This window comes from Rhinolophus ferrumequinum, chromosome 15 (genome assembly GCF_004115265.2).
Source record: "Rhinolophus ferrumequinum isolate MPI-CBG mRhiFer1 chromosome 15, mRhiFer1_v1.p, whole genome shotgun sequence".
In the NCBI taxonomy this organism is placed as follows: Eukaryota; Metazoa; Chordata; class Mammalia; order Chiroptera; family Rhinolophidae; genus Rhinolophus; species Rhinolophus ferrumequinum.
In genome coordinates, this window is record NC_046298.1 from 38,328,160 (window position 1) to 38,353,178 (window position 25,019).

General features: G+C 50.5%; 1 protein-coding gene, 1 long non-coding RNA gene and 1 pseudogene across 3 annotated transcripts in view; 1 reads left to right on the top strand and 2 right to left on the bottom strand.

Annotated features, from left to right (window-relative positions):
- Positions 1-186: 186 nt before the first annotated feature.
- Positions 187-925, bottom strand: LOC117035356 (39S ribosomal protein L35, mitochondrial-like; annotated as a pseudogene).
- Positions 926-1,175: 250 nt separating this feature from the next.
- Positions 1,176-11,933, bottom strand: LOC117034874 (uncharacterized). 2 transcript variants are annotated; one of them, XR_004425144.1, is made up of 3 exons: positions 11,879-11,933; positions 9,329-9,492; positions 1,176-3,245 (listed from the first exon to the last, which is right to left on the bottom strand). It is a non-coding gene; the product is annotated as an uncharacterized LOC117034874 (long non-coding RNA). The 2 variants fall into 2 exon arrangements; XR_004425145.1 differs by having other exon boundaries at positions 9,275-9,492.
- The window catches only part of PAK4 (p21 (RAC1) activated kinase 4), a 44,973-nt gene continuing 23,787 nt past the window's right edge, over positions 3,834-25,019 (top strand). The window contains exon 1 of the mRNA XM_033128295.1: positions 3,834-4,039. The gene's annotated coding sequence lies outside the window, so the exon portion shown is untranslated. The remainder of the gene's footprint in view (positions 4,040-25,019) is intronic.

Genomic DNA, 25,019 nt, shown 5'->3' on the forward strand with positions numbered 1-25,019 from the left:
GCCTGTTTCTTTCTTTCTTTTTTTTTTTTAAATAATAGCTGTTTCATTAATTTATTTTTACCAACTCTATTTTTCTTATTCATTGTTTGCATTTTTAATTTTTGTTTATGTCCTTGGCCTATTTTTCTTTTATATTGATTTGTAAATGTTCTTTACATATGGTGGACAGAAAATTTGCTTGCCATTCATTTTTTTTCTTTAATTTTAAAACTCTGATAAGTTTAATGTTGGTACTGTATGTTTCCATATCAGTTGGTACAACTTACATCAAGTTTTACTCTTAATCATTTTTGCAGACATGATATACACAAAGATACATATTCAATAACTGGGAAATCATAAAACTTCTGATCTATACTTCCAGGTTTGTTCTATCGTGATACTTCTGATTAGGATCATCAGCATACCAGTTTTGCCTCTTCCAGAAAGATGTCATTTTATCCAAGAGTTTACTCTGGATTTTATTGCAGAACACAAATTTCCTCGTATCTTTTTCTTGCAGTCGTCATTTTTCATAATTTTTTTCGTATAACCAGCCTCCTCCTTATCCAGAGACCAGAATGAAACAGAAGAAACATACAGATGATAGCTTTCACAGTCTTTTTCTTGCCTTTGAATGAACTGAAGTACGGTACAGTTCTGACTGGTAGCTTCCAGACATTTGGAAGCAAGGAGACCACTCTATTGAGGATAGTTACAGAATGACCACATGTCAGGTTTCTGACAGGTGTCATCAGTCTGGGAGCAGAGGAAACAAGAGAAGTTTGAATATGACTAAAATGTGGAGTGGACAGTACAGTACAGAAAACTAAGACAGGTATTCTTGGCACAGTTTCGATAGGCTGAAGAAGCCAAAATATTCAGGGGCCGTAAGATTCCATAATCCTAGCTTATTGGAAAAATGGTGCTGATAGACTTGCTCCATGCAGGATTACCACAAACCTTTAATTTGTGAAAAGAAATGCAATACCGGGGCAGCCAATGGCTCAGCTGGTTAGAGTGCGAACTCTCAACAACAAGGTCATCGGTTCAATTCCCACATGGGATGGTGGGCTGCGACCCCTGCAACTAACATTGAAAACGGCGACTGGACTTGGAGCCGAGCTGCGCCCTCCACAATTAGATTGAAGGACAACTACTGGGAGCTGATGAGCCTGGAGAAACACACTGTCTTCCTATATTCCCCAATAAAATTAAAGAAAAAAGATTTATGGTCAATATTTTAAAAAAATGCAATACCTGATGTTGCTCTCACCACACCAACAAAAGCAGCGGCAACGCAAAAGCAGCAGCAAAAGGCGGGGCTGCCATCTCGCCACTGCTGCCATCTTGCCACTCCGTCTTACAGCAGCCTGCCACTTCTCTTTTCCTTTTATGTACTGAAATGCATCACTTTTATGAGGCCAATCCTCCTCACCCTCCTTGCCCGTTTCCATCCTTTGGGGGTCATCTCCTCACCACCATCTCCAGGAAGCCCTTTGTAGGAGGCTCTTTGGGGGCTGATTTTCGTCTCCCAACGCCCCAAAGTAGGAGGGCCTGATCCCTTATCCTAAGGAAGGCGTTGCAGCAGTTCTGTCACCAGGCTTGTTCAGGGGTCTATTCTCTGACTGAGATCCCAACTAAGTTACAAGGGCGCTTCCTTTAACATGGGTTCTAGAGCCTAATACCCTGTAATTTGTGCAGGGCATTGAAGAGGCAAAGGCTACACCTGGCCCTCTTCCCTTCACTGTGACCTGAATAAAGTACCATCATCTCAGTTACTAGCCTTGCTTTTTTTTTAAACCGAGATTCTGTAAGGCGTAAAGATGTCAAAACAGTGCAAAACTAAGAATGTTTAATGCTGACGAGGATACTTCAAAGGGCATATTCCCCTTGAACGCTGGTGAGTGGGAGTGTGAACTGGATCCCTGTAGCACAATTTGGCAATGTGTGTCGCAGGCCGTGGGGAGGCAGCAGAGGGCAGTTAGCGAGTGCCTGGGAGCCAAAGTCAGGGAAGAGCCCCGGTCTGCCTCATTTAGTGTGTATGACTTTGGGTAATGAAGTTAACTTCTCTAAGCCTCAGTTTCCTCCTCTGTGAAACAGGGATAATTATAGTCCCTGATGTTAAAATTAGGCGGTTTAGCCCCATGCATGGTGCATAGAAATGCTGCGCACATCGGAACTGCTATTGTTGTTAAATGTTAAAAATGTACATTTCCTTTGACTCAGCAGTTCCTTTTGTGGTAATCTATTCAAAGGAAACAATTAGTGATGTGCACAGATATTTAGCTCGTTAGACTTTTATTTGGGGGGGCGAGATTATTTATAATAACAAAATATTTATCACAGCTTAGATGTTCAACAAGAGAGAGTGGTTAAACAAATTAGAGTTCATTCACAGAATGGCATCTTATGAAGCCTTTAGAACTAACGGTCTTGAAGAATACTTAATGACATGGAAAGATACCGGTGATATTTATAATCTTGTCTTTAAAATACACCAATTTCTTTATAAATGAGTTTCCAATTCTGTTTTAAAAAGGTAAATGTACCAAATATATGGTGATGAAAGGAGAACTGACTCTGGGTGGTGAACACACAATGGGATTTATAGATGATGTAATACAGAATTGTACACCTGAAATCTATGTAATTTTACTAACAATTGTCACCCCAATATATAAAAAAAAGGTAAATGTACAGAAAAAATGACTCATAATGCAATCATTCACTATTTCTGCAGACATTAATTAAATGCCTACTATGTGCTAGGCACTGTGCTGGGGCAGAGGAAACGCACTAAACATAAGAATATCTCTGAGGAGGTGGAATTGCGACCCATCCAACCATCCATTCCAAAAATTAAGCACCTGTATGCCAATGGTGCCAGGGCGCTTGGACACGTACAAGAACAAAACACAAAAATCCATGCTGTCATCGAGCTAACATTCCAACAGGGGAGACAACCAAAAAACAATAACTACAAATCGCTAATTATCTAGGATGTTAGGAGTGATTTGAGCAACAGAAAACAAGGAAAAGCAGACAAGGTGAGGGGTTTAGTAGCATGCGAGAGTGATGTTTGCCGCTTTAGTTAGAGTGGGCAGGAACAGTCCTACTGATAAAGGCGACATTTTAGTAAAACCCTAAAGGAGGGGAGGGAAGGAGCCATGAGATACTTAGGGGACAGAGTGAACAGTCAGTGCAAAGGCCTTGAAGTGGGAGAGCACCTGGTATTTCTCTGGAAGAGCAAGATGGCTGGAACCCTGTGAATGAAATCATAGAAGAGGTTATTCGAGTTTAGTTTATCATTTTTGATGTGTTGGGGGGGGTTTCGCCCCCATATATATATTTTACAAATTGCTTTTTAAAAATCTTACGAAAACGATTACGATCAAATAGTGTCTTAGTTCGAAGTTAAGTTGCCGGATTCAAACAGGCTGACGGACCATCATCCAAAACACTATTTGTGCTGTTATCCCAAACCAGCTAGTTCGCCCTTCTGAGCCTCAGTTTTTTTTTCTGTAAAAAGGGTGTACAATTTAGTTGTAGTGAGTAAGCACGTGGACGTGCGTCTGACACATAGTAAGTGCTTAAGAACTGTTTCTGGCCATTATTGCCCACTACCACTTCCACCCCGTAATTCCTTTCGGGGGAAGGTGGGAAAAACTGTTACAAGAGAATAGTTGTTTCCCCTTTAAGGACCTGAATGGGCTGGGAGCCAGTCTCCCCCTCACCTTTCCAAATTTCCCAATCCCCGCTTGGCATTTTCAGCCCGAAGGACTCGATTGGACAATCTGCACCAATCAGAGGCTGGAGCGGGCGCTGCCAGGCGGCGTCCAGCTCCTCCCCTGAACGGGCCCTGCCCCCAGCCCAGTCAGCCCCGTTGCTATGGGGACTGGTGGGCGGCGAGGGGGGAAAGCCCCGGATGTTCGTTGGGGATTCAACATGGCGGCGGCAGTGGCCGCGGTGGCGGCAGCGCAAGAGGACTGAGGGCGGCGTGAGGGTGCAGAGTTCCGGGCCAAACAGCTAGGCCGCGAGCGACTGCGGCGCCGAGCCGGTATGATAAGCGGTCTGGCCGGGGGATTGGGGTGGGCCGGGCGTTGGCAGTGGGAAAGCGTTTACGCAAGTAGGGGGCGGGGCCGCTGGGGGTCAAAGTTCATTTTGGTGGGAAGGGTCGCGTCGGGGGTGGGGGTCAACGCTGAGGGGAAGGTAAGTTTAGAGGAGGTCAGAGGTCAAACTGGCAAAGGGGGCGTGGCCAAGGGGAGCGCCAAGTTCGAAATTGGAAGTGGGGGCGCGTTCGTGGGTGGGGGTGATCGAGGAGAGTGTCCGAAAAGGGGAATCAAAATTAATAATTTGAGGGAAGGGTGCACCTCCCATGGTGAGAGGTCACAACCATGGACGTGGTGGGTTGGAGGGTTAAGGCAGCAGCCAGCGGAGCAGATGAATGAGATTTAGGTTGGGGGGCCTCTTGTGGGATCAAAGGTGGGATGTGGCCAAAGGGCGCAAAGAGCAGAATCTGACGGAGGGGCAGATGATGTTCCAAAGGGTCAAAAGTTAAAACCCAAGTGGGACATATTGCTGGGGAGGAGGGGCAGGACATTCAAGAGAGAGGGCAGAAGAGCTACCCGGTGGGGGTAGGGGAGCTCCCCTCCCACCAATAATGAAAATAATAGCAAACACTCATAAACCACTTACTACTGTGTCGTGCCCTGTTCTAAACGCTTTACGTGTTGAATTTTGACTACAACCTTGTGTGCTTGCTGCCATTATTAAGAGGTTAAGGGACTTGGGGGGTGTCATCTGATGAGGAAGTTGTCTAGCTGGGATTCGAACTCTGGAGTTGGGCCCAGAGTTCTATACTCTACTGCCTCTCCGACAGTCACAGAGTTGGTTAACAGTTAATGAGAGCTAATACCGCGCTCATTGTCCTGTGTGTCTTATTATACTACAATCTCGTGAAGTGGGGACTAGACAGACCCCCTTTACAGACAGAAAAGTAAGGCTCACAGAGCTTGTGCTAAGTGACAGAGGCAGATTCCAAACTGCATCTCAACTGCAGAGCTCTGAGCCCTGGTCGTGTGAAGGTCTGCTTCTGGAAGCAGGGGCTGGGCAAGGCCGGGCCACTCCCTGACCAGGAACAGATTGTCTGTTTGGCCTCCCTGGAAGGGTGTGATCTGGGAGGAGAGGTTCCCATGGGCCATCCCATGTTTGTGTGTGGATGAGGGTCCAAGTGCATCTGCTGGGCTTTTGGCTGAGGAGGGAGGCCTTGGGTGGTGCCCGGTACAAAGTTGGGTGTTCTCTGTACGTAAAACCCCAGGCTCTCATCACGGTCCTCAATACCTCGCGCCGCATTTCCTTCTGCTCTCCTCATCCCTTTGCCTCCGTCCAACCATACGGGCCTCTTTGCTGCTCTTCAACTCTGTAAGCTTATGCCTCCCTCCAGGTCTTTGACCTTCCTGTTCACTGTGCCTGGAATCCTTTCCCCACCCTGCCCCCTCCCACTCAGTGTCACTCACTCACAGCCCGACCAGGACCACCCAGCTCTCCCTGCCCTCAGATACTCTTTCTCTCACAATTGTTTTCTCCACAGCCCTCACTTTGTCCTTGTATTGCTGTTGTCTGTTTCCCCCATGAGAATGTGGGCCCCTCGTTGGAGCAGTAATTTCTCCATGTTGTTCCCCGCCCTGAGTCCCCACACTGCCTGGCCGGCGGGGGATGTACGTTGGGCACTGCGCCGGGTGCTGGGACTGCAGCAGTGGACAAGACACACAGAGCCCCTGGCCTCTGGGGGCTCTCGGGGCCCCTTGGTGGGAGCATACGGGACCCAGACTGGTGACACATAGCTTCATCTCTACCAGCGGTGACATAGCCTGCAAGGACATGTTCATAGAGCCAGAAGACTGCCCAGACCCTGGGCCCCGTCTGGGCTGGCGACTGTGTCCATGGGCAACCTCTAAAGGATGAGTAGGAGGGATGGGAAAAGGCTAACCAGGCAGAAGGAAAGGCCTGCGTGTGAGTGGACATCAGGGGACAGGTGCAGAGTTGGGGGCTTGTAGGCCACGTGTCGCCTGTGTGAGATCCCAAGGGTGCTTGGCCTGGCCAAGGCAGTGGAGCAGAGGCAGACGAGTACTGGCCTATGTCTGTGGAGCTGTGAGTAGTACAGAGAGCAGATGTTGGAGCAAGGATGCCTGGTTCACACCCTGCTCCATCACTCACAGGCTGTGTGACTGTGGGCAGGTGGCTTAACTTTTCTGGGCCTCAGTTTCCTCTTCTGCAAAATGGGCATAATGATAGTGGCTACCTCATAGAATCGCTTTGAGGATACACAGTGTAAAGCGCTTGGCCCGAGGCCTGACACGCAGAAGATACTGTGTATGCACCAGTCTTGATGCTGCTCCTGCTCTCTGGGGAGGGCCTTAGAGATGGTGGAGGGACCTTTTTCCACCTGCCTCCTGGCTTTCTCTGGCAGCCATTCCACTCCCTGGCTCTGGCAGGGCTGCTGAGTGAGCACACCCACCAGGCAGCCTTGGGAGGCTGGCCCAGCCTCCGGCCCTTGCGGTGCCAGCTCATTCAGCATCTCAGGACTCGGCACCGAGAAGGAAGGATGAGGCTTTAGCATTGAAGACCCACATTCAGGTCCCTGCCCTGTCACTTACCAGCCATGGGACCTTGGGCAAGAGGTTTCTTACTTGCCAACGTTGTTCCTTATGATACATTTTAGACTAGGGAAAGAAGTTGAGCTTCAATGTAATAAAACACCTACGCCTCCAGCATCAGGCCCGCGACAAAACGCATGGAGGATACAGTTAAAGGCCCCACTCCTCGGCCCACCCCTCCCAGCCCCCCTGCCAGTGCTAGCCTCTGCACTGGATTTGGCGTCCAGCGTCCCTCTGCGGGCTTCCATACTTTTGCTGTCCCTGACTCTGTTCACAAATGCTAGCGCAGTAGCTCTCAGTCCGGCACACGTTGCTGCACGGTGCAGTCGCCTGCAGAGCTTGCACAGGCGCTGTTGCCCAGGCCCACAGAGAGATTCTGACTCGGATTCACTTGGCCGGGGCGCGGTGGGGAGGGGGGCCAGCATCAGTCCGAGGTTGTCATGCTGGCCAGGGCTGACCACCTCTGTGTTACAGTTTTACAGATCATATAACTGGAATCATGGTAAACAGCCTGCTGCTTCTGCTCAACATTAGGCTTTGAATATTTTTCCGTGAGGATGGGTGTCAGTCTAGGGCAGGTCGTTCGTTTTCCTTGCTATTGAGTGTGTATTTGTTTGTGATTGTGCCACACAGGAGATGTCTGTTCACCTTTTGGTGACTATTCAGGTGGTTTCTTATTGGGACTGTAACAAACAGCGTTTCAGTGAACCTTCCAGAAGGTGTTTCCTTGTATACTATGGCCAGTCTCTTTTGGCCTGGACCTTCCGAATTGCTCTCCTAAACACTTGTACCAATGTGCTCCCTAACGGGGCTTGAGGGTTCCTTTCTTTCCGCATCCTACTTTGGGCAAGTTTATGGCCTTTGATGAAATGATTTACTCAGCCATGAGATGGTAGGTTTTATGGCCCCCCATGCTGACGGGGGACAGTTGGGGAGATGGTTCACATGACAGGCTTAGTTGGGCCTGACCCTTGCCAAGCACCGGAGGGCTTCAACCTTTGCCCTCTAGCGCATCCAGGACAGTGACCGCAACTTTGACTCAACTCTCCTTGGGGGACTTCACCCAGGGCTGAAAGTTGGAAAAGGAAACTATACTGATGGAACCTCCTCCGGGAGGAGGCGGGGAGGAAGGAGGTGATGCTTAGAAAGGGACCGGCAAAGCCTGTTGCACTCTTGTGTGTCTGACCATTGGTCCCAGGGGTTACCAACAGCCCAGAGTGATCAGGGTGGGGGAGGGGAGGCACAGGGATGGTAGGAATCCAGAGAGGGTGCCAGCCCCCCCTGAGGAGTCAGTGAGGACTTTCTGGAGAAGGAGACAACTGCTCAATGAGAGTGAGCCAGGCCTAATAAGGAGCCAGAAAGAATGGGACAGGTAGTGGGTACAGAAAGTACAAAGGCCCTGAGGGCCGAATGAGTTTGGGATGGTCGGGTGCCATCAAGGAGGCCAGTGTGGCAGAGTAGGAAATGAGGTCAGGGAGCGGGGAGATGTGGCAGATGCAGCAGGGGGTTTAGGCTGCGGGGGGAGGAGCGGATTTCACTTTGTGTGTAACAGGGAGTCGTAGCCGGGCGTTAGGCAATGTCTGGTTTTCTTTCATAAAGATTGCTCAGGCTGCCAGGTGGGGAACAAATCAGGGGCAGCTGCAGGGGGACCCGAGGGGAGACGGCTGCGATGGTCCACAGAGGGTGGTAGGACGAGGGTAGCCGTGGTGGGGGTCCTGTGTGCTGACCAAGATTACGAGTGCATACTTCACTCACATTAACTCATTTGATCTTCACAGCCTACAATACCAGGTACGAAACTGTCATCCATCCCCATTTTAGAGAAGAGGAAACTGAGACCCAGAGAAGTACACGACTCGCCTAGGGTCACACAGCATGTAGGTGGCAGAGGCAGGACTTGAACACCACGCTTTGGGCTCCAGAATCACTGTTTGTTGCGGTTGCCCTCCAGTGATTTGGAATTGGTTTTGATAAGACAAGGCCATTTCCTGTCCAGTTGGTTCTTACTCAGGCCGCTCTATATATAGAAGCTCCTTGGGGGCCTGTTCAACCTGGGTAGTTTCTGGGCACTGGGTCCCTACCTCCCTCAGGGCCCCCACAACCCCTTCCCTTTTTTGTCCACCGCCTCACCCCTCCTTGTCCTGCTGGCTCACTGTGAACCAGACTTCCTGGCCAGACGCCTCTCGGGGTGTCCCCAGCAGCTGTTTCTCCCATTACCTGACCCGGGAGCCGGGCGGCCACAGAAGCTGCCAGCAGGAAGCAGTCTCCTTCCAAGTCACAGCCGGGGAAATGGGACCTTCCCGACGCAGCCACCCATTTAGAACTAGGGCTTATTGTGTGCTAGCTGCCTTGGCCCACAGGAAGGTTGGCGGTGGGGGTAGGGGGGAAGGAGGGTCAGAAAGGGAGTTTTCCCAAGTCCCAGGGGAGCCAGCTGTGGCGGATGTGACCGAAACCACCACTCACTACAGCCTGTCTCCTGGGGCCCTCGCCAGGGTGCGAGGTGATCTGCTGCCGACCTTGGGCACTGGCAACTTACCTGCCAGGGCCATGCAAGCCACACACGTTCCTCAGCCTAACCGCCTCCCACCCCCCTACCCCAACTGGGGGCCCCTTGGGCAGAGAATGTTGTTGGTCACCTGTTAAATGGGCTGTTGGGAGGATTGGAGGAGATCAGGCTGCAAAGTGCTTACGTGGTAAGTGTCCCCCTCTGGGTGGTAAGTGTCCCCCTCTGGGCTGCAGCCTCCTCTTCACCTGCTCCAGCCTCTAGTGATGGTGCAGTAACCCCAGCTCCTGGCATACCGGGTACCGGATGTGTGCTTTATGGCCGTCATCATGGTGGCACCTCCCACAGACCCTGAGGAGGACGTATTATTAGCCTCATTTCTCTTTTCCTGCCTTTTTTTACTTTTAAGAAGGCCCATTTTTGCTCCATGTGCGTGTGTTACCTCTTCTCCTAAACAGTCACTGCACACGGCACAAAGGGGTATACGACGACAAGGACATCTCTTTCCCCCTCCAGCTGGCGGTCCCCTTCCCAGAGACAGCCCTTGTCCCCAGTTTCTTCTTTTTCTTGTGATGTTTGTTCCTGCACATGTTCTCCCCCCTTTGTTTTTACTTTAAATCGAGCCGACTTCCCATGTTTGTATTCTGTTCTGCCCCCTTGCATTTTTCATTCTTAAGTTCTGTGTCAGGACACAGAGTGCTTCCTCGTGTTCGCTGAGGCTGTGTCGTGTTCTATGCAGCACACACCCTCGCAGATGACTGTGCAGGCCCTTCCGCTCTTTCCCTCCTCAGAACAGGGCTGCGCACGCCTGTGAGCGCAGCTGTGGATTCACCTCTGGAGGTGGGCGGGGGTCTGAGCCGTGTGCCCGGTAGCTCTGCCGGTGGTATTCCAGCCTGCCTGAGGGCGTGTGCCCATTTACACCCCCAATCCCACTGGATGATGGCACCAGGGTTTCCTCACATGCTGGCCGTGTGGACGTGTCATCTGACACTTTGACCTTTGCCAGTCAGGTAGGTGCCAAATGGTCATAACTGTGGCTCTGGTTTTTTTTTTTCGTTTGTTTTTTTTTGGGGGGGGATGGGGAACAGGACTTTATTGGGGAACAGTGTGTATTTGTATTTCCAGGGCTTTTTTCCAAGTCAAGTTGTTGTCCTTTCAGTCTTAGTTTTGGAGGGCACAGCTCAGCTCCAGGTCCAGTTGCTGTTTATAGTTGCAGGGGGCGCTGCCCACCATCCCTTGCGGGAGTTGAGGAATTGAACTGGCAACCTTGTGGTTGAGAGCCCACTGGCCCATGTGGGAATCGAACTGGCAGCCTTTGGAGTCAGGAGCATGGAGCTCTAACTGCCTGAGCCACCACCGGGCCGGCCCTGGCTCTGGTGTTAATATAAGTAAAGTAGAACATCTTTGTGTTGAAAGCTCTCTGAGCTTCCTTTTCTGGGAGCTGTCCATTCGTGATATTTTTACTTTCTCTGACAAAGGGAAACTGAGGCACAGGTTGGCAGCCCCACAGCAAGTAAGTAGAAGATCCAGGACTGGAGCCCAGGCCTACCTGGCTCCAATCTGGAGCTCTTATCCTGTCTAACACAGTGGAGGTGGAGGGCACGGACTCTGAAGCCAGCTTTGCCACTGGCTGTGTGATCCCAGATAAGTCACTTCATCTCTCTGTGTCTTGGTATCCTCATCTGTGAAATGGGGATGTTAATGGTACTTCTTCATAGGCTTGTCTTGAGGTTATAAAAACATAATCATCAGGTAAATTGTATAGCAAGTGCTCAAAGACTGTTAGCTATAGTATTAGTACTTAGAGTATTACTCTGTTTGATTAGTATTAACGGGCACTGTTCTGAGTGCTTTCTGTGAATTAACTTGTTGGATGTTCTCAGCACCCCCAAGATGTGTTACTATTATTCCCCTTTTTATAGGGGAGGAAATTGAGAACCTGGGAGACTTGCCTGGAATCACAGAGCCAGCAGCACTGGGATTTGGCCCCAGGTTGCTCTCTGTCGGTCTGGCTCCAAGCACCATGGCACGCCACCTTTGCCACCCCCTTCACTAAGCCAGGGGGATTAGGAGGCTTTCTCTCTCTCCCCCTCTATCGTGTCCTCATTGTAGGCAGGCTGCAGCGGAGCTTTGGAGGGGAACACCTTGACAGGTGGGGGCACCAGGCAGGGTCCCCACATAGGGCCTCCCTCCGGTGCCCTCCCTGCTTCCCCCCAGGTGCCCCAGCCTGGAAACTCCTGATAAAGCTGCATTGTGCTGAGGTTTCGGCTGGCTTCCCCAGTCTGGTTTCAGCCACTCCCAGACGACGGGAAGTGGCCTGCTGTCCTGGACCTCCTCCCCGCCCTCCTCTCCCCTCTAGCCTCCCCTTTGCGGCAGTGCTGGGTATGGGAGAAAGTAGGACATTGTGGGAGGGCAGGGCTCTTCTGTATGTGTCCCCAAGGTGAGGCCCCCGAGGGAGTTCTGCCCCCTCTCTCCCTAGAAACCCCTCCTCTGCTGCCCCCAGGGGCCTCAGCCCCATCCTCCCTTCCCCCACACTGTCCCCCACACTGTCCCCCACATTTCCGCAGCAGTCTGACCCAGTTGATTCTGATACACGGTGTGTGTATGTATACATACATATATACACACATATATATACATATATACACACATATACATGCACACACACACACACACATATGAGGTCGGACAATTATAAATAAGTTTGCAAACTCATACTAGAAAAAGTGCTACATACCTCATTGCTGAATATCATTACGGTCACCTTCGAAGTACTCCCCTTGGGAAGCTATGCACCGACGCCAGCGCCTAGTCCACCCTTCAAAGCGATTTTGAAACTCTTTTTCTGGAATGGCCATCAGAGCTGTCGTCGTATTACCTTTACTGTCCTGAATGTCATCAAAATGTCTTCCTTTCAATATTTCCTTTATCTCCGGGTAAAGAAAGAAGTCATTGGGGGCCAGATCAGGTGAGTAGGGAGGGTGTTCCAATACAGTTACTTGTTTACTGGCTTAAAAACTCCCTACAGCTGGTGCATTGTTGTGATGCAAGACCCATGAATTGTTGGCAAAAAGTTCAGGTCGTCTAACGTTTTCACGCAGCCTTTTCAGCACTTCCAAATAGTAAACTTGGTTAACTGTCCAGTTGGTACAAATAATTCCTCTGATATGGAAAAAGGTTAGCAACATTGTTGCAACAAGTTTGCAAACTTAATTGTCAGACCATATATATATATATATATATATATATATATATATAGAGAGAGAGAGAGAGAGAGAGAGAGAGAGAGAGAGAGAGATACGTAAACGCACATATCAGTTTGACAGACAATGAGAAAGTGAACAAGCACTTCACCACACCAAGGTGAAGACAGAGAATGCAGCGTCCTGGAAGCCCCCATCACCCAGTTGTTCACAACCCCAATAATGATCACTCCCCTGAACTTGTAGGTCACCATGTCCCTGCTTTTCCTGGTAGTTTTTACCAGGAGTGCATCCCTTAAAACGCCACTTTGCCCGTTTTGAACTTCCCATAAATGGGATCCTCCGATGGCCTCGTTTGCGACTGCCTTCTTTTATCCTCCGTCTCTGAGGTCGCCTACATGTCGCGTGTGCTCAGCCGTTCACTCACCCTCACTGCTGTGTAGTGTGCTAGGGGGTGAACAGACCATAACTTACTTTTGTCTCCTGCTGTGCAGGTGTGGACGTCCTCTTTGGACATGCCCCCTGGGCGTGTGTGCACGCATTTCTGCAGGGAATTTGTGCAGGGTGCATTGCATTGCTTGGGTCAGAGGGTGGGGTCTTGTCACCCGTAGTGGCCCCAGCACGCAGCTTTCCAGAGTGGTTGCCCCTGTTTACACACCCAGCAGCTGCACCACCTGCTCACCAACCCTTGGTCTGTCAAACTTTTTCATTGACCTGTTTAACGGTGTTCTGTTCTTCTGCAAAAGTCACACGGACGTGCTGGTTACCATTGAGATAAGTCCCTCGCGTTGGTTTCTCCTCCCCGTGTTCTATCCATGCCAGCTCTTACCCATCCTACCAATAGGAGTCAAGTGCTTATTCCTTGATAAGCCCTGTGCTGGGGCCACAGGACCCAGAGGTGAGCACAGCAGGCTCCCTCACTGAGCTCAGTCTGGCAGGGGACACAGACCTTGAGCAGAGAGTGGCACAGAGGCAGGTATTTTCGCCACCGTCATCCCCCAGTGACCCTCCCTCATTAGTGGGCATCCTCCATCCTCCTGACCGAGCCAAGAACCTGGTGTCATCCTGACTCCTCTCATCCTCTTCTTCCACGCGGGCAGGATAGAACCTGGTGCCTTTCACCCCTTTTCATCATCACCCCCAGTTCAAACCACCCTCATCTCCAGCCTAGACTACTGCTGTGGCCTCCTCACTCCCCCCTTCACCATGGCCCCCACGCGAAGCCAGAGGGAGCCTGAGTCAGATCACAGACGGAGCTTGGGTCAGATCACCACCCTTCCCTGCTGGGGACCTTCCTGTGGCTTCACCTCTCTCTGGAAAAGCCTCGAAAGCCCCATGAGATCTTGGCCCAGCTTTCCTGCTCGCTTTCTTGCCTCTCTTGCCCTACCATTCCTAGAAAAGTCCAGGCTGGGTCCTGCCTCAGGTCCTTTGTTCATGCTGCTCCCGCTGTAACCTGTCCCTCTCTCTTTTTTCCCACCTTCCCCTGCTTGACTTTCTTTGTAGCACTCATCATTGCTACTTGTGTCACATTATGATTTGTGGGTCTATTAGTTACTTGTCCCCACCTCCCCCCAACTTAGCTTCGTGGGAGGTTGCTTACTGTGTCCCTTTGTTGTGTCATCGGAGTATGATGTGTAGTAGTTGCTCAGTAAACACTGGTGGATTGACTGACTGACTGACTGACTGATTGAATGAATGAATGAGCTGTAGTAAGTGGTGAGTGTTATTGCCAGAATGTAGGATGGGGGATCCACCCTGGGTGAGGAGTACGGGGCAGGCTTCCTGGGGAGGAAATGGCACTTGCAGGATGAACAGGAGTTAGCTGAGGGAGGAGGAGAGTACCGACACCCAGGCCGAGGGAGCTGCCTTGAGAGGTCCAGGTGGGAGCGGGCAGGGGCACTGGCGGAGTTGAAAGACTAGCATCAGTGCCCGTTCTCCTGGTGGTTGGATCTGAGTCTTGACAGTCACTCGGCCTCTTCATGGCTCAGTTTCTTCCTCTAGAACTGAGGCTACTCTGGGTGTCCTGGGAGAAGGCCTGAAATAACCTTGGGCCTGGGGAGTCCTTATTCCTTAGGCTGATTAACAGGGAAAACTAACTGAGGGTTTGCACATGCTAGGCCCAGGGCCCCGCACAGAACTGCCATGCTTCTGCCCGATCCTTCCTGGAATTTCAGGAGGTGGCTACGACCATCTGACCCGGTTCCTAGATGAGGAGGGTGAGGGTGACACCAGTGATGCATGCCTGGCCCGTCCTGCCAGCTGGTGCTGAGCAGATGTGGTGGCATCTCTTCCTGGTGCTAATTTGCATTTCCCTGGTGTTCAGTCAGGTGGAGCGGCTCTCCACGTGTTCCTCAAACATCTGGAGCTCCTCTTCTGTGAAGTGTCCATTCACGTCGCGGGCCTGTTTTTCCCTTGGGCTGTCTGCGGGTTTCTTTTTATTTCTTTGAGTTAAATCCTAGATTCTAGAGGAGAACCTTTGTTTCTAAGATGTTCCACTATCTTCTCCCAGTCTGCAGCTTGCCTTTTTACTTTTTTTTTATTGTCTTTTGATCAACAAAAGTGCTTAATTTTAATGTAGTCACATGTGTCACTCATTCCTTTATAGTTTTATGGTTCTGCTTTTCACATTTATTCTGTCTTCATTCTGGAATTGGGGTGTGTGTGTCGGGGAGGTAGGCCTCCAGTTTTATATTTTCCACCTGGATCCCTGTTGATTAAAAACAGATCACCTTTTCTCCACTGCTGTCCTGATCATATATCACGTCTCTGTGTAAGTGGGTCTGTTTCTGGGAGCTCTCTTCCTTTCCCTTGCTGTTTGTCGATTCCCGCAGCAATACCACACTGGCCTCGTTTCTATAGTTGTAATAAGTCTTGATCTTGGGAGACCGAGCTCTCCCACTTGTTCTTCCAGAGAGTCTTGGCCATTCTTGGCTTTTTGTAATTTTGTTCAAATACTAGACAAACATCTGTCACATACACAGACATGACATCAAGTCTTCCAGTCCATGAGCGCAGTCTGTCTCTCAGATTTATGTCTTTTCTGATGTCTCTCAGAAAAGTGTCATAGTTTTCCAGTACAGTCCTTGCCCACCTCTTGTTGGACTTATTCCGAGGTGCTTCGTGACATGGGAGGGGGCGCCTCGCTTCCTAGGTTGGCCTGCGCTGGGCAAGGCTCCCACAGCATCGGCTGCGTCCACCTCCGCCTCCCCTGCTTCCCCTGGCACCGCCCCTGGGCCCTGGCAGAGGGCGGGCAGGGCGCCCACAGAGGAGGTTGTAATTTTCCTGAATGATTTCAAGGGCTAATTAAAGGTTTTCCTTGACTAATCAGCTTACGGTTTAATTATTGGGGAATAGGCTCAGGGATGCGGGAAACAGCTCTGCTGGGGTCTCCTCACAGCGTGGCAGAAGGAGTCAGGGCCCAGCTCTACCCCGCGGGGGTGGCAGGGCTGAGGATACCCTGGCACCCTGTGGTGGGCCAGCTGGGCTTCTCCATGCCTGTGAGAGAGGAGCTGGAAGGCAGCAGGTGCGGTTGAGCTTAGAGTGGGTCCCTTCCCGCTTCTAATCCTTCCATGGCTCCTGCTGCCCAGGTTCCAGGCCCTCCCCGGGTCCCCAAGGCCCTGCCCCCTTCTGCTTGCTGGCTGCACTTCAGTCTGGCTGGCCTTTGTTTAGTGCCCTCACTTCATTTGTCCTTTGGGTCTTGGCCTTCATGAAGGTCACCACCTCTGGGAAGCCTTCTCAGGCTGCCCCCCCCCAGCGGGAGCAGGTCCAGAGCAGGTGATAAGCTCTGCCAGCCCCTTGCCTGCTGTCAGGGTCACTCATTCCACCGCTGTTAAGTGCATCCTGAAGGGGGTGCCTGGGCTTGGCCCTGTGGTCCACCTTTTGAGTTGCGGGGGACCCAAGAGAAGTGGTTCAGGACTGGCGCTCCCAGGTGACAGCTGGGAGTAGGTGTTCAGGCTGGGAGCACTGTGCGTGCGGTAGCTGAAGCCTTCCCAGGGAAGGGGGCTGGCTGGACTAGACCTGACTGAGGATGGGCTCCTGGAAGATTGTGAAGGGGGAGGGGACCCGGAGATGGCCGTGCCAGGCCTGGCTTCATTCCTTGCATTCCGTAACAGGCCCCAGACTCCCCTAGTCCCAAGGTGGGGGAGGGTGGGCGGCAGAGAGGGGCCTCCTGGGCACTAACCCTGCCCTCCTCCCCTCCCCTCCCCTCCTGGCTGCATGCCTCATTAGTCTGTCTTATTTTACACCCACCCCCCTCCAGGGGCTAAGGCCTGGGACTGAGTCCAGCCGCCCCCCACCCCCAACCCCATGCTGACCCCTGGCTGCACCTTAGAGTAATCTGGAGGGAGGTTGATACCGGGGCACAAGGCCAGACCGCTTTGAATCCGAATCTCTGGCTGTGGGACGTGAGCATTGGGTTTTGTTTTAAAGCTTCTGGGTGACTCTAGTGTGACTGAGCTGGGATGAGAGCCACTGGCCTGCAGAAAGGACAGCAAACATGTATTCGCTTTTGCGATGTTTGGGGCCCTTTGTAAGGCTTCTGACATGGTGTGATGTCACCCTCAGCCACACTCTGGGAAGATACGACCATTCCGCCCATGTTACAGACGAGCACCTGAGGCCCAGAGAGCGCTCCTCCGTGCCTGGCCTGGCCGCATGCGTGCGACCTGTCGTCCCGCCCCCCCCTTCTGGGCAGCGGCATCTCTCTGTCTTATCACATACACACCCTTGCCGTCTTTCCCGCCTCATTTCTGCTTCCCTTCCCCCTGCCCCCCACAAAAGCTTCCCAGACTTCCCTGTTTAGAGCCAGGATCCTGCTGAAGGCACAGAAGGGAGATGGTTTCTACAGGCCCAGGACAAGGACAGGAAGGATGCTGATGTCACTGCCAACCAGCCCCCCTCGCTGCCCCTGCCACCTGCAGTGGGGGGAGGGCCCCCGTCCCACTAAGGTCAGGAGTCCTGGGGCCGGCCTTGCAACCTTGCGGGATGACTGTTCAGTTGGGTGGACCCTGACAGATCCTGTGACCCCCCCAGGCCCTCTCCGTGGGTCCAAAAATCTGGTATTGTCATCTGTTGCCATTACCATTTCAGGAGTGGCCAATGGTTTGATTTCAGCAAAGGTTTATGCTAAGATGTGGTAATTGCATTGCAGGAGTCTTATTTGTTGGGAATGAGAGAGTGCCCAGTGCTCCCATGCCCAGCCAAGGGCGTGGGCCCCCAGCTTCTCCCTGGGCCCCTCCTGGCTCCAGCAGAGCTTCCTCTGTGACCCTCTGGCCAGCCCCGGAGCCCCAGAGAGCTCTGCGTGGGTTCCACCTGGAGCAGGAGGAGTCTTGCTGCCCCCCAGGGTAGCTGGGTGGGTGAGGGAGGCAGCGGTGTGTGGGAGGCTCAGCAGAGGGCTGCCACGACTGTCCTGGTGGTGACTGTTGCTGATTACTGTACAGTTACTGGAGGCAGGGTCCATGTTGGGATTTCGTAAGATTAAGATTCAGGGAGGTCACTGATCCATAATTCTTTGCTATGATGACTAAGTCACAATTTCCTTTTGCAAAATGTTTAAAACCTTTGTATAACGGAAATATTCACATATACTCAGAAGGATGGTCTCACGCCCGCCCCACCTCCCCATTGCCGGCCTCAGTAGTTACCTGTCGTGACCAGGCTTTTTCATCTGCACCCCACCCCCACCTCCCAGATTATTTTGAAGCACTTCAAAAACATCATATACTTTAGCTATAAATATTTCAGATTTTCATTCTATAAGAGAGAAGGAATCTTTAAAAAAAAAAAATAGCTGCGATACTATCGTCACAGGAAAAAAGACATAGTGATGCCTTCATATCCTCCCAGTTCCCCAGTTGTGTCTTCCGTTTTCCAGTTGGGCTCTTGGATGTGCAGTGCAGTCAGGGCTGTGTTTCGCGTTTGGTGGCAGGCCCCTTACATCTTCCCTGGTCCATGAGCCTTCCTCCTTTGGCTCTACCGCGTGTTTGTTGTCTGGGTTGTTTCTCTGTCACAGACCCGGGATTTTTGTTCTCTAGAGTTTTCCAGTCTAGATCTGGCTGGTATCTCTAGTGGTGTCGTCTAATGTGTTCCTCTGTCCCCTGTTCCTCTTCCCCTGGAAGTTGGGGCTTAGGTCTAGAGGCTCAGCGCTATTCAGGTTCTCTTTCTTTCATTGGTGGCACAGTCTATGAACACCAGGTCAACGGTAGTGTTGGGGTGACTTTGGAAATACATTTAATTATGTTTTAAAAAAAGAGAGCAGATTAAAAAAAAAATTCTTCAGTTGCTCCGAGTAGGGCTGGTACCCCAATACAGCAGAGTGGGGCAGGGGGGACCTGAAAGACTGAAGTTCAGGAACTACTGGGAGCAGAGGGCTGAGCGTTCGCCCTTGGCTTCCAGCGAACCATTGCCGTAAACGCACAGCTTTGTGAGCCTCGCTTTTAGGATAGTAGGGCCCCAGCTGAGAGCCATTCCCAACCCCACCCCACCCCCACCCCCACCTTCAACTCTGCTCCCTTCAGCCTGGCCTGGTGGTTAAGCTTTAGGGACAGAGTTGGACCTCTGCCCTGGCCCTGCCCTTGGCCAGCTGGGCCACCCTGGGAAGCTTTCCCATCCCCTGCCGGCTTCCTCCTCCGTAACGTGATGGGACTATACCTCCCTGGGAGGGCTGTGGTCAGTTCTTAGCCACCGGCCCTGCAATCCAGGGCACGGAGCGGGATGTGTGCTCCAGAGCGGCTGGTCTGCACTCAGTGTAGGTCTCTTTGACCTCCGCTGTGCTACTGCCCCTTCCCTCCCTGCCACGCTGGCTTCCGTGCATACCCTGGAATGAACCAGGAGGGCTCTAGTCCTCCGGCTTTTGCAGTGGCTGTTTCCTCTACCCTCAGCCCTCTTCCCTCGATGCCCCACATGGCTCCCTCACTTCCCTCTGGGATTGCTCACGTGCCACCGCCTCACCTCCCTGACTGTGCTCTCTGTCCCCTCTCCTGGTCGCGTACTTTTTTGTTTACTTGTTTATCATCTTATCTCTCCCACTAGAATGTCAGCTCCAAGGAGGGACTGTCTTCTTCACTCCCGTGTCTCCAGTGCCTAAAACGGTGCCTGGCACACATTGAGAGCATAATAAAGAACTGTCGAGTGTGTGAATGAATGCGAGAATGAACATGGCTAAGTGAGTGGACTTTGTCCCGGGCTAGCCCTGCCAAGGAATCCTGGCACTGATTCCCCTCGTGACCTTGGGCCAGCACCTCCCGTCCCTGAGCCTTACCTTCCTCGCTGCAATGTGGGGGCATTAGCAGCCCCTGCTCACGGCCTTGTCCTGCACTAAGCCTGCTGCCCGCACATAACGCCTCGTCGCTGGCCTCACTGCCATCTCCAGCACAGGGTAACAGGAGCCAGCGAGGGGCTGTCCCTGCCATGGGGACGCTTTACTAAATCCTAAGTAACTCCTTCCGCTCTATGTAACCAGCTGTGGTGCCCCAGGGCAGGCCGGGCAGGGGCTGTAGATGGGTGTGTTCCGTGGCCATGATGGGCCCTGGGGAATGGGATTCATGCAGGCCCTGAGAGTGCTGGGGTGTGGGGAGACCTGGCTTGTGACCGAGTCAGAGCGCTCTGGGGCCGGCTGTGTCCAGGCCTTTGTCTTCCCTGCAGGAAGCAGGCCAAGAGCTACAAGGTCCAAGGAGGACTGCTGCTCTGATTACAGTAGCCGTTACAGCCTTGGTGTGTGTGTGTGTGTGTGTGTGTGTGTGTGTGTGTGTGTGTGTGTGTATGAGAGAGAGAACACGTGCATGTGCAGATGAAGCTTCCAGCTGTCAGAATTGCTATCACTGGTGTTTCCTGCACAGGAGTGTAAAATATGACGTGTGTAGAAAAGTGTTTCAAACCTCCCTATTTAGTTTAATAAATGATGATAAAGCAGACACCCATCTAACAACCACCAGATCAAGACAAGCATCACCAGCACCCCAAAAGCCACCTCCTTCATGTGCTCTTTCTAATATTAGCAAATAAATTCAACTCTGTTTTCTTTGGTTAATTATTGCCCCTTTTTTGTGCATTACAAAAGATGTCCGGTGGCCCAAGAGAATAGAGAATCACCTGATGAGCCCCCCTTGGGCCCACTGCCCAGCTCAGAGAGAAAACACTCCTGCCATAGTTAAAATGCCCAGGTACCCAGGGGCCCCGCTGTGGTCCCTCCTTGGCTTCCCTACAGGCTTTTTACACTGTATGTAAATGGTCTCAGGCCGCCAGCACTTGGCTTGCTCTCAATATTTTGCTCTTGAGGTTTCTCCAGGTGGATAAATGAAGTCCCATGCCCATAGGATGCTCCCAGTGGGGGCCAGGGCATCCCCCGCTCCCACCGTCCAGATGAAAACAGCCTGCCCTGCTCGCGCCTCAGGAGGGTGCTCTGGGGCTCTTCTGCCCCAGGCCCGAAGCCCCTGCCCCAGCTGCGTTTGGAAACCACTGCCTCAAAGGAAAGTGGGCATTTCCTGTCCATGGAGGGTACTGCTGGCCTCGCAGGTCACCAAATGGGATTCAGTTAGAGGCTCTCGACACGTAAGGGGCCTTCCCTAAGCACCTGTAAGGTGGGGGGGGGGCTCGAGTTAGCATCTGGGGTACCATGGAGGGGCCTTCCCTGGAGAGAGGCGAGACACCCCTCTACGTGGGAATGGATTTGGGGCTGCAGGGGAGAGAGTCTCTTCTTTTCCCCTACCCCCCTCTGCCCCTCTGCTTCCCGTAAGGGCCCTGTTTAGTGAGCTCATCTAGCCTTTCATAGGGATGCCCTCTAGGGTGCAAAAGAGAGCTGGCGCATAGAAACCTCTTCCTGAGTGCTAGCTGTCAGTATTATTGCATTATTGTCATTCACTCATCCATTTTGTAGATAGTCACTGTGTACTGTGTACCTCCTCTGAGTCCAGTCCTGTGCTCGCTGATGCCTGGCACAGGCTGGTGACCTGATAGCCCAAAGCCTTGCCCTCGTGGAACTTGGCAGTTCAGTGAAAAAGACTGACACAGCACCAGGCAGTGACAACCCAGAGTGACCTTGGGGAAAGCACAGGCCAGAGTGTCACGGCTATGGTGGTGGAAGTCCAGAGGTTTGTGGGAGGCTCCGGCTCTAGCCTAGGAAATCAGGGAGGGCTGCCTGGAAGAGGACACATCTGAGCTACGGGCTGTAAAAGGAGCAGAAGTTAGTGTGTGGAAGGGTGTTCCAAGGAGAGCGAACAGCATATTCAAAGGCTAAAAGGTGGGAAAAGGTCTGGCATTTTTAATAAATTACTATTTTTAATTAAAATGTTTGAGATAATTGTAGATTGACATGCAGTTTTAAGAAATAATTCAGAGAGAGCCCCTGTACCCTATATCCAGTTTCCCCAGTGGAAACATCTCGCAAAATTATAGTTAGTACATGACCACCAGCAGGAAATTAACATTGATACAGTCAAGATACAGAACATTCCATCACAACTCTCCTTCATAACGCCTTTTTATAACCATATTCCCTCCCCTTCCCTAACTCCTGGCAACCACTCATCTGTCTGTTCCCCATTTTTATAATTCTGTCATTTCAAGAATGTTATATAAATGGAAATATACTGTGTGTAACCTTTTGGGATTGACTTTTTTTCACTCAGCATATTCTCTGGAGAGTCATCAAGCTTGTTGCGTGTATCAATAGTTTATTCCTTTTTATCGCTGAGCAGTATGCCGTGGTGTGGGTGTACCGTGGTTTGTTTAACCCTTCACCTATTGAAGGACTTCTGGGTTGTTACCAGTTTGGGGCTGTTCCAAATAAAGCGGCCATAAACAGCCACGCACAGGTTTTTGTGTGAACGTAAATTTTTGTTTTTCCTCAGCCAGATACGCAGAAGTGCAGTTGCTGGGCAGTGCAGTAGTTGTATGTTTAAAGAAACTGCCACACTGTTTTCCAGAGTGGCTGTACCGTCTTACATTCCCACCAGCAATATGTGAGTGATCCAGTTTCTCTGCATCCTCACCAGCATTTGGCATTGTCACTGGTTTTTACTTTGGTTGCTCTGCTAGGTGTGTAATGATAACTCATTACGGCTTTAATTTGCACCCCTCTAATGGCTAATCATGTTGAGCATCTTTTCAGGTGCTTATCTGCCATCTGTGCATCCTCTTTGGTGAAATGTCTCTTGGTATCTTCTGTCCATTTTCTAATTGGATTGTTTGGTTTTTTTACTGTTAAGTTTTGAGAGTTCTTTATCTCTTCTAGATACTAGTCCCTTGTCAGATATGCAGTGTGTAAATATTTTCTCCTAGTCTGTAGCTTTTTATCCTCTTCCCATGGGCTTTGGCCCATGAACAAAAGAACAAAAGTTTTTAATTTTGATTAGGTGTACTTTATTAATCTTTCCTTTTATGGATCATGTTTTTTGGTATCAACTCCAAGAACTTCGTGCTTCGGGATCTAGCCCTAGATCCCGAAAATGTGTTTTCTAAAAGTTTTATAGTTTCACATTTTACATTTAAGTCTATAATCCATAATGAGTTAATGTTTGTACAAAGTGTGAGTTTGGATCAAGGTTTTTTTTTTTTTTTTGCATATGGATCTCCAGTTCTAGCACCGTTTGTTAAAAATGCTGTCTTCATTGACTTGTTTATGCTTGTTTGTCAAAAATAAGTTACCATAATGAGATACTACTTCACACCTACCAGGATGGCTATTATCACAAAAATTGGAAAATAGCAAGTATTTGGTGAGGATGTGGGGAGATTGGAACCCTCGTGCACTGCTGGTGGGAATGTAAAATGGTGCACTGCTGTGGAAAACAGTGTAGTAGTTTCTCAGAAGTTTAAAGATGGACCTACCACACGACCCAGCAGGTCCATTCCGAGCTGTGTATCCAAAAGGATTGAAAGCAGAAACTTGGACACTTATTTGTACACCAGTGTTCATAGCTGCATTATTTACAGTAGCTAAAAGGTAGAAACAACCCTAGTGTCTATTAATAAAGATAAATGGATAAACAAAAGGTGATATATACACACACTGGGATATTATTCAGCCATAAAAAGGAAGGAAATTTTGATATATGCTACCATACGGATGGACCTTGAAAACATTATGCTTAGTGAAATGAGCCAAACACAAGAGAAATATTGTAAGATTCTACTTATATGAGGTCCCTAGGACAGACAAATTCACGGAGACAGAAAGTGGAATAGAAGTTACCAGGGGCTGAGGGTAGGGGAAATGGGCAGCTCCTGTTCAATGGGTATAGGATTTTTACTGGAGATGATGAAAAAGTTTTGGATATAGACAGTGAGGATGGTTACACGACATTGTGAATGTATGTAATGCCACTGAAGTATACACTTTACAAATGGTTAGAGTGATAAATATTATGTATATTTTACCACAGTAAAAAAAAAAATCAATTTCTTTTTTTTTCCCCTAGTGATCCCCCTGACTAGTCCAGTACCCACCTGGCACGATACATAGTTATCCCCATATTATTGATTATATTCCCTATGCTTTACTTGACATCCCCATGACTAGTTTTAAAAAAATCGATGTTTTAAAAACCAGTTGGGTGTATTTGTGTGGGTGTGTTTCTGGCTTCTGGCTTCCGGTCACTGATCCCTGTGTTTATCCACACTGTCCTGACGACTGCAGCTATCTAGTAGGACATAGTATTGGAGACAGTGAGTCCTCCCACTTTATTCATATTTTTCAAAATTGAGGTACTCTAGGGCCTGGGACATGGCGTTTTTTGGAGCTCTGCTCCGGCTCCCTTGTGTGGAAAATGGCGCTGTGATTTACCCAGTTTCAAAGTTACCCTTGGCACCTGCCTCGTCCTCAGCCCCCATATCTGACTCATCAATAAGTGTTGTTTTTCTTGGCAGACATAGCTCTGGTCTGTCCCCCACTCTCCATGTCCAGTGTTTCCGGCTGCCTTCATCAGTTGCCTAGAGCAGTACTGCAGTCTTGTCACTTGTCCCCCCACCCACTCAGGCCCCTTTGGTCCCATCCTCCACAGACAAGGCAGCCAGAGTTCCATTTTTCAAATGCAGACCTGTCCTCGGCACCTACCATGTTTCCCTGAAAATAAGACCTAGGTGGACCATCAGCTCTAATGCGTCTTTTGGAGCAAAAATTAATATAAGACCCGGTATTATATTTATATTATAGTATAGTATAGTATATAAGACCCGGTCTTATTTTATATTATATTAATATAAAACTTATAAGCAAAACTTATATTAATTTTTGCTCCAAAAGACGCGTTAGAGCTGATGGTCCGGCGGGGTCTTATTTTTGGGGAAACATGGTACCCCCCCAACCGCCCCCGCTTGCCTGTGGCCTCACTCCAACACATCCTTCTTCCAGCCAGTGCGTGTTGGCTGAATTTCATTTTTCATTTGTGTGATCCTTCACTCTAAGCCCCGCAGGGCAAGGGCCATGCTGTACCCACCCTCATCCTCACCCCCACCCCCAGCCTGGCTGGCACATGGTGAACACTCATTGGGTTTCTTTTGATGGAATCCATGAATGTGGCAAGGAAATTGCATGCTCCTGGAGCCAAGGACTAGGGGACGGGAGCGTGAGGGAATGAGGCCGAGAGGTGGCAAGAGCCTGGGGGCTCTGGGGAGGAAGTGGCTTTCGCTGTGCAGGCCCCAGTAAGCTTTGAGCAGGTAAGGGACATTGGGTTTGCAGTG